The sequence below is a fragment of the Gossypium raimondii genome, chromosome 6 (assembly GCF_025698545.1).
Source record: "Gossypium raimondii isolate GPD5lz chromosome 6, ASM2569854v1, whole genome shotgun sequence".
In the NCBI taxonomy this organism is placed as follows: domain Eukaryota; kingdom Viridiplantae; phylum Streptophyta; class Magnoliopsida; order Malvales; family Malvaceae; genus Gossypium; species Gossypium raimondii.
In genome coordinates, this window is record NC_068570.1 from 8,165,733 (window position 1) to 8,174,374 (window position 8,642).

Below are 8,642 nucleotides of genomic sequence, written 5' to 3' on the forward strand. Positions count from 1 at the left end.
CGAGGGTGCTAACCCTTCCTCGTGTGTAACTGACTCCCGGACTCGTTTTCTCAAAATTCGTAGGCCAAAATATTTTTTAAGGTGGGCCGATCACACCTTAATAAAAGGATCGGTGGCGACTCCAGTTTTATTTTTAAAAGTCGACAACAAAATTTTTTGTTTTCAAAAAACGGTTTCGACAGCTTGGCGACTCTACTGGGGACACTAGAAGTCGAGCCATAAATTGGTTATTTGTTTGTCTTGTGATCGAAAATCAAATTTGGGTTTTAAAATCATGATTTCCCTTCATACCTTTTTTTTTACCATGGAATGTTGGCTACTTTGCATTTGCATTTATATTACATGGTCAGTTTTACCCTTTAAGTGGGAGCGAGAAACTAGTCCTTCGTGAGGTTTTCACCTCCGTGCAGGGTAGTGGACCGCTTCCGGGATACATTCGTACCTATGTCTTCGTAAGATTTTCATCTCCGTGCAACCATAGGGAAATGTATTCCCCTGAACTAAACTCGATCCATATGAGCCTATAATGGGTGAAGATCGAGGAATCTGCTGGTTCGGGTACCTTTACCTTAGAAGCCAAACCGCATATAGTGAACCTTAGGAACTTACCCTAGGTAGAATTACTCTAAACCTTAGTAGATACCTGACTAGGAGTTTTTATTATTTCTTGATTGTATTGGATTTAATGTTTATACCCGATACTAACCCGTTTTGTTTTGTTTTGGTTATGATTGCATTGCATTTGCATTGTAGAAAAGAGATGTTGATTCAAGTTTGATTACTAATTTAGAAAGCTTATCATAAGAAAACGAGTTTCTTGATAAAATGGAAAATAGTACGGCAGCCTGAATATATTCCAAGAAATACAAGAAGGGCGATGGAAGAATTCGCGACTTTACTTTGGGGCCCGAGGATTCAAGATGATTGTCTAAGAGCTTTCAACATTCCAAATTTCTTAAAGAAGCTAATGAGCATTACGAGGATAGGCAGACAACGGATTGCGACCAGAATCAAGCAGAAGGAGCTAGCAATGACATCCTTTGGAAGTTAACGAGGTTTATCTTAACATCCGGATGAAGAAGGAGTAGATGTCTTTGCTTGGAGTATGAGGGCAAAGCCGTATATATATCCGCTTTATGTAAAGAAATTTGTCCTCTAGTAAAGTTTTCTAAATGGAATTGAATCAGAATTAATGTCTCTTTTTTCATTCATTTCATGCATTTGCATTTCATTACATCATATGCATTGGATACTGTTTAATTGATCCTAATTAACTAAAATCATTGCTCAGTTAACCTGGAAACCAACCAACCAACCCAACACCGATACGACACTCGGGCAAAGACGAAAGATATAGATCAGAGGTTGGAAAAACTCGAATAGTGTCAAAAGGAGATGCAGGACCGACTTCAGCTACAGGTGCAGGAGCGGTTAGACAAGATGAAATAAGAGATGTCTGAGAATATGCGAGAATCCCAAGAAGATATAGTGGCAAAGTTAACCCACCTGATAACTAAGGGACGTGATAAAGGAAAGGGCCCCATGGCAAATGTCGATGAGGGAAATGATGATGAACCTTTCCATCCTCCGGGTTTCACCCCTCCACATGTGCGAACTCAAAGTGAATACCGGCAAGAAATCATCGTCACCATCATGCCGCAGTTAGTTTGAAATGGTGTTTGAGCTTCCAGTCGGACCGGATCTAATCTTAAAAATAATCCTATTAACTCTTCCATTCCTGACTTTGATGAAGTGGTTGAGAAGGAAAGAACGAAGGAAGAGTTACCGAAACAGTTAGAAGAAAGATGCAGGTGGCTCGAAGAAAAGTTCAAGGCGATGGAGGTTACTAAGAGTTATCGAGGCATTGACGCAAAAGAGCTGAGTTTAGTACCAGATTTAGTACTTCCTCATAAGTTTAAGATGCCTGAATTTGAAAAGTACAATGGGACAAGCTGCCCAGAAGCTCACATCACCATGTTCTGCAGGCGAATGGCGGGATATGTTAACAACGACCAACTCTTGATACATTGTTTCCAAGACAGCCTTACAGGGGCAGCATCCAAATGGTACAATCAATTGAGTCGTGCCACGATTGGTTCATGGAGGGATTTGGCCCAAGCATTCATGAAACAGTATAGTTATGTGACGGACACGGCTCTTGATAGAATCACCCTTCAAAACATGGAGAAGAAGCCGAGTGAAAGCTTTAGGCAGTATGCACAGAGATGGAGGGAAGTCGCAGTCCAAGTTTAGCCACCGCTCTTAGAAAAAGAAACGACCATGCTGTTCATTAACACACTGAAAGCCCCATTCATTACGCATATGTTAGGAAATGCTACAAAAAGCTTTTCTGACATAATTATGAATGGTGAAATGATCGAAAATGCTATAAGAAGCGGGAAAATTGAGGTGGAAGAGAGTAACAAGCGGTCAGCCTCAAGGAGAAGAGAAAATGAGGTGAACAACACAGGTTATTCTAAATCAGTTGCTGTAAGTCATCCAGGAAAGGGGGTTGCTAGTCAACAAAGTTCAATGAGACAGGAATCTGGAGTGAAACCAGGTACTGAGAAGCTCCAGTTCACGCCAATTCCGATGTCGTATAAGGAGCTGTACCAAAGCTTATTTGATGCGCACGTTGTTTCCCCTTCCTACTTAAAACCCCCACAACCTCCGTATCCCAAGTGGTATGATGCGAACACACAGTGTGACTACCATGCGGGAATTACAGGGCACTCAATCGAGAATTGCATTACTTTCAAAAAGCTAGTTGAAAAACTCATCAACATGGGTGTTGTCAAGTTGGGTGACTCATCAAGTGCAGAAAATTCGTTACCCAATCATGATTGAGGATGGAGGGACTACAATGTATAAAGAAGTGGTGAGAAATTTGCACATCGATGCCATATATGCAGACACATTTAAATGGATCATTGTTAGATTTCGCCTTAGAGGTGTTCTAAATAATGGGACTGTAGAGGAAACCCCTAAAGTATTTAGAGTCTGTTAGAGTAATGTTCAGAACACACTTGTTGCTTTCAGCCTAGAAGCAATAAGAATTTCTTTGTGAAATAGGCTCACGTCTGAATATTATTATATTAATGAATACATTATTTCAATCATCTTTGAGCAAATGTTCTTTCATTCTTTATGTTTTTTTCATTTTTTCAGATTTTTTCTGCCAAATTATTCATTCATTTATTCATATTACTCATACATTCTTTTGTATATTCTTCAGTACCCACCATGGGTCCCCAAATATTAATGACATGAGTGACGCTGCTACAGACTTAAAATCGTCTTTTGAGTGAGACATGTGTTTAGAGGGATCTCATGACTTTGAAGATGTCATAGATTGTAGCTTATCTCCTGACTTGTTGAGGATGGTAAAGCAATAAGAGAAACAAGTGAGATAGTAGAGACTGCGATCTTGAGAGAACAGGCATGACCGAAAAATAAAGCAAGACGTTGCTGAGTTACTTCAAGCATTTAAAGATACCTTCGCATGGTCATACCAGGATGTACCAGTTTATGCGCTGTCATTGCAATCTGAACAACAGCCCGATATCAGAAATTTGCAGTATGTTCAAGAATAATGCAGTGAAAACTCTTTCGGAGTAGTGCCTCTCTCTTTAAGTTCATCATTGAAGCTGAAATTCTTTCTCTCCGGGTATTGGCTGAGCAAGTTGGATGAAGCAGAACGGATCCAATCGCAATGTGATCAATTGAACTTGATAGAAGGAAGAAGACTAAAAGCTATTCGTCATGGTCAGATGTACCAGAAATGAATGATGCGAGCCTATAACAAAAGGTTCATCCCAGAGAATTCCACGAGGGTGACCAAATGTTGAAGATCTTCCTTCTACAAAAAAAATGTGTTTTGGAGGGAAGCGGATGCCAAATTGGAATGAACCTTATGATTGTAGAGAAGGTTTTTTTTCCAAAGGAGCTTTGATTTTGAGCGAGATGGATGATAAACTTGCGAAGTCCTGTAAACTCAGATTTAGTCAAGAAATACTCCGCTTAAAGAAGGAGAGGACCAAGATAAAAACCCACAAATGGCAGTTTGAGTCTTAAAAAAAAAAGAAAAAGAGGTGATGTGAAAAAGTGAAAATGAAAACTGAAAAATGAAAAAGTAAAAATGGAGAGGCTAAGGTGAAAACCCGCAAAGGGCGCCTTAGACCAAAGGGGATTTGAGTTGAAAACCCAAAAAGGGCGGCTCAAATATTGATCAGAATGGGGCATGAGATTATCAGAGCAGCTCAAATACTGGTCAGAATGGGGGCATGCAGTGGTCTTGCTATACCTAAATCAAGAGGAAAGGGTAGCGACATCTTGGGGCATCGACAAAGTACTCTTAAACACATGTTAAACTCAGAATGGTCTTCAGAGAGTCTGTACAGAGAAGTTCAAACTGCGATATCTGGGGCACCTAATCCTTATACCATTTTTGTTATTCTTGGAACACTTCATTCATTGCCAAGATATGCATTCCTAAATCATTTTCTTTGTTATCCATCTTTATTATCTTTGAGAATCTATTCATTTTAGAGCCATGCTCTAAATCAATTCTATTCCTACCCATTGTTATGATCTCTTGCAAGCGTGTTGCATTGGAATAATGATTAATAGACTAATAAAACTTTCACAAGGGAAGTTTTGCATATTACTCTAGAAGTTTCTAAATAATACAGGAACCTGAAACAGGACTATTGTTTAGAACACACCAGGTTGGAAATTTGATAAGGAAAAGTCTAAATTCAGACTATCCCTTTGAGTTTTTTCTTGTTTAAAGTATTAATTGAACAAAATGGCAGAATGTCGTGTTGGTGACAAAGCTTCAATGAACAAGCAAGCAATAATCACCGAGTAATATGAAGAAGTTATTCTTGGAGAAGATTTCTTCATTTGTGCATGAGCATTTGGTACAACACCCTGGGAATGGTGTAAGAGACCAAAAAGTTTCACATCATGTATCCTTGAATTGTGATAGCAGAGGATTGAGAAAATGCCGAATCTTTTTACTCTTGGGTTACAACAGGAGAAAGATGGTACATATTTTACATCCCAGTGGATCAAACTTGGAGGTTTACAGTGGGGGCAATCTGGTTAAGTGTTTTTTGGAGATGCTAGCTGAGCAAGAATGTGTTATAGCTCATTAGTGAGGAAACCTTAATAAACTTGGAGTAATAATAACTCAAACGTTAAAATATCATTTTCATGACATTTTGCATTCATACAAACACCATTCACATCTGTCTAGTTAGGAGCATTTGATTCATTTTGATCATGTCATCCTAATCATTAGGCATAATTAGGTTCATTATACAGGTCATGTTCCCCAGAGAACAGATCAGTAATGATAACAGATATTGTCTTCCTGCATCGAAAGTGAAGCAGATCGAATACACCAACCTCGCCTCCCTCGGAGACAGCGGAGCAGGTTGAAGATAGCAGATCTTGCCTTCTTGCATAGACAGTGAAGCAGATCGAAGATGGCAGATTTTACCTCCTCGTGGTTACAGTGGAGTACATTGAAGCCGGTAATTCTACTTCCCTAGGCAGCAGTGGAATAGTTTGAAGATTTCAGATCTTGCCTTCCTGCATAGACAGCAAAGCAGGTCGAAGATGGCAGATTTTACCTCCTCGTGGTTACAGTGGAGTACATTGAAGCCAGTAATTCTACTTCCCTGGGCAGCAGTGGAATAGATTGAAGATTTCAGATCTTGCCTTCCTGCATGGACAACGAATCAGATCGAAGATGGTGAATTTTACCTCATCGTGGTTACAGTGGAGTACATTGAAGCCGGTAATTCTACTTCTCTGGGCAGCAGTGGAATAGTTTGAAGATAGCAGGTCTTGCCTTCCTACATAGACAGCAAAACAGATCGAAGATGGCAAATTTTACCTCCCTGAGGTTACAGTGGAGTACATTGAAGCCAGTAATTCTACTTCCCTGGTCAGCAGTGGAATAGATTGAAGATTTTAGATCTTGTCTCCCTAAGCGGTAGTGGAGCAGATCAAAGATGGCAGATTTTACCTCCCTGAGGTTGCAGTGGAGTACATTGAAGCCAGAATTTCTACTTCCACAGGCGTGATGGAATAGATTGAGGATTTTAGATCTTGTCTCCCTAGGCAGTAGTGGAGCAGATCAAATATGGCGGATTTTACCTCCCTGAGGTTACAGTGGAGTACATTGAGGCCAGTAATTCTATCTCCCTGGGCAGCAGTGGAATAGATTGAAGATTACAGATATTACCTCCCTAGGCAGTAGTTGAGCAGATCAAAGACGGCGGATTTTACCTCATTGTGGTTACAGTGGAGTACATTGAAGCCAGTAATTCTACTTCCCTGGGCAGCAGTGGAATAGATTAAAGATTTCAGATCTTGTCTCCCCAAGCAGTAGTGGAGCAGATCAAAGATGGTGAATTTTACCTCCCTGTGGTTACAGTGGAGTACATTGAAGCCAATAATTCTACTTCCCTGGGCAGCAGTGGAATAGATTAAAGATTTCAGATCTTGCCTCCCTAAGCAGTAGTGGAGCAGGTCAAAGATGACGGATTTTACCTCCCCGTGGTTATAGTAGAGTACATTGAAGCCAATAATTCTACTTCCCTGGGCAGCAGTGGAATAGATTGAAGATTTCAGATCTTGTCTCCCTAAGCAGTAGTGGAGCAGATCAAAGACGGTGAATTTTACCTCCCTGTGGTTACAGTGGAGTACATTGAAGCTAGTATTTTATCTCCTAGCAAGAGTGGAGCGGATCAAGACCCCAGTCTTATCTCCCTGAAGTTGCAGTGGAGCAAACAGAAGTATACCAATCCTATCTCCTTGAAGTTTCAATGGAGTGGATTAAAATAGCAGATCTCATTTCTCTGAAGTTGCAGTAGAGCAGATCGCGTCAGATTTATCCTTAAGTTGTAGCAGAGCAAATTGAAGCTACAGATCTTATCTCCCTAGACAATAGTGGAGTAGATCGAAGATGGTAGATTTTACCTCTCTGAGGTTACGGTGGAGTATATTGAAGCCAGTAATTCTAACTCCCTGGTCGGCAGTAGAATCGATCGAAGAAAGCATATTTTGTCTTCATGTATTGGCATGAAGTAGATCAAAGAGATCAGATCTTGTCTTCCCATACTGGTGGCGAAGTAGATCGAAGATACAAGTCTTGTCTCCCCGAAGTTGTAGTGGAGCAGACAGAAATAACCGGTCCTATCTCTTTGGAGTTGCAATGGAGTGGATTAAAATCACAGATCTCATTTCTGTGAAATTACAGTAGAGCAGATCGCATCCGATTTATCTTTAAATCGTAGCAGAACAAGTTGAAGTTACAACATATGAATCTTATCTCCCCGATTGCAATGGGGTAGATCGAAGCACCAGTTCCTATACCTCTGAAGATGCAGTAGGAGGGAATGTGGTTACTTGAAGAAGAAAAGCATTGAAGAAGGCGAGGCTTAGTAAGACTGGGCACAATTGGGCTTTTAGTCTTTGCTCTATTCCCGTTACACGACAATGAGCAAAGAGGGGCAGCTGTACAAGCCCAATAATGCCCAGACCCACTCAAAACAGGCCCAATTAACTGCCCAAACCCCAAAATAGAAACCCTAAGCGATTAGTCGCAAATCCCAACAAAGAACTTCTCCGGTACCGCAAGATCCAAGTCGACCACCTCTGCTGCATTTGAAATATCCACTTTCACCTGCAAACACGGATTAAAGAGTCCAATAGAAGAAAACATGTAAAATAGCAAACAATTTTCGGGCTATAAAAGCCCTATTTCATGTACTCAAGAGGGGGATTTTCAGTGAAAAGGGATACGAGAATAGAAGGAAAAATACAGAGAAATACAAAGGAAATTTGTTTTTTCAAAGGTTTTTATTTTGTAGTATTCACATTCTTTTTGTTTATATATTTCTTTTATTTTCTTTATTTTTATTTATTTTACCTAAAAAACAAAGAAAAGAAGGAAAAACACTTACCATTCGTCGAGGTCGCCGTGCCACCACCATCTCCGCCGTCATCGGAGCTTTGGTGAAGGCGCAGATGGGCGACGGCGAGGAATGGGTTAAAAGAACCCTAGCAGAGCCACACTTTGTTTTTTTTTAAAAAGGAACCAAATGTTTTTTTTCTTTCAATTGCTTTTATTTATGCAAAGACATGAAACGGCGTTGTTTTAATGGCTGCACTGCACAGTGATGACCCGAGGGGAGGATCCGCGCGTTCTAGCCAAATGGTTAATTTGAGCATTTAGTCCCTTGATTTTTAGGAGCATGTTAAAATCATTTTTTTATTTCTTTTAATTTTGGCCACATGTTTTATTTTTGTTTCAAGTCAGTCCCCATTGTTGCATAACATTTTAGGGAGGCGATTATTTCCATTTTGACCCCCTCATATAATGCGACGTAATATAGTCCTTCATTTCGCTTTTAATTACATTTATTGTTTTTTTACAAATTGTTTTTAATTTCGCTTTTATTTATTATTTCCATTGCTATTATTATTACATTATTTACTATCATTATTATTATTATATTTTCTGTACATATACATTCGCATATTTTATATATCATATCTATGCATACTTATATATATATATATATATATATATATATATATATATATATATTTTAGGATTTTATATA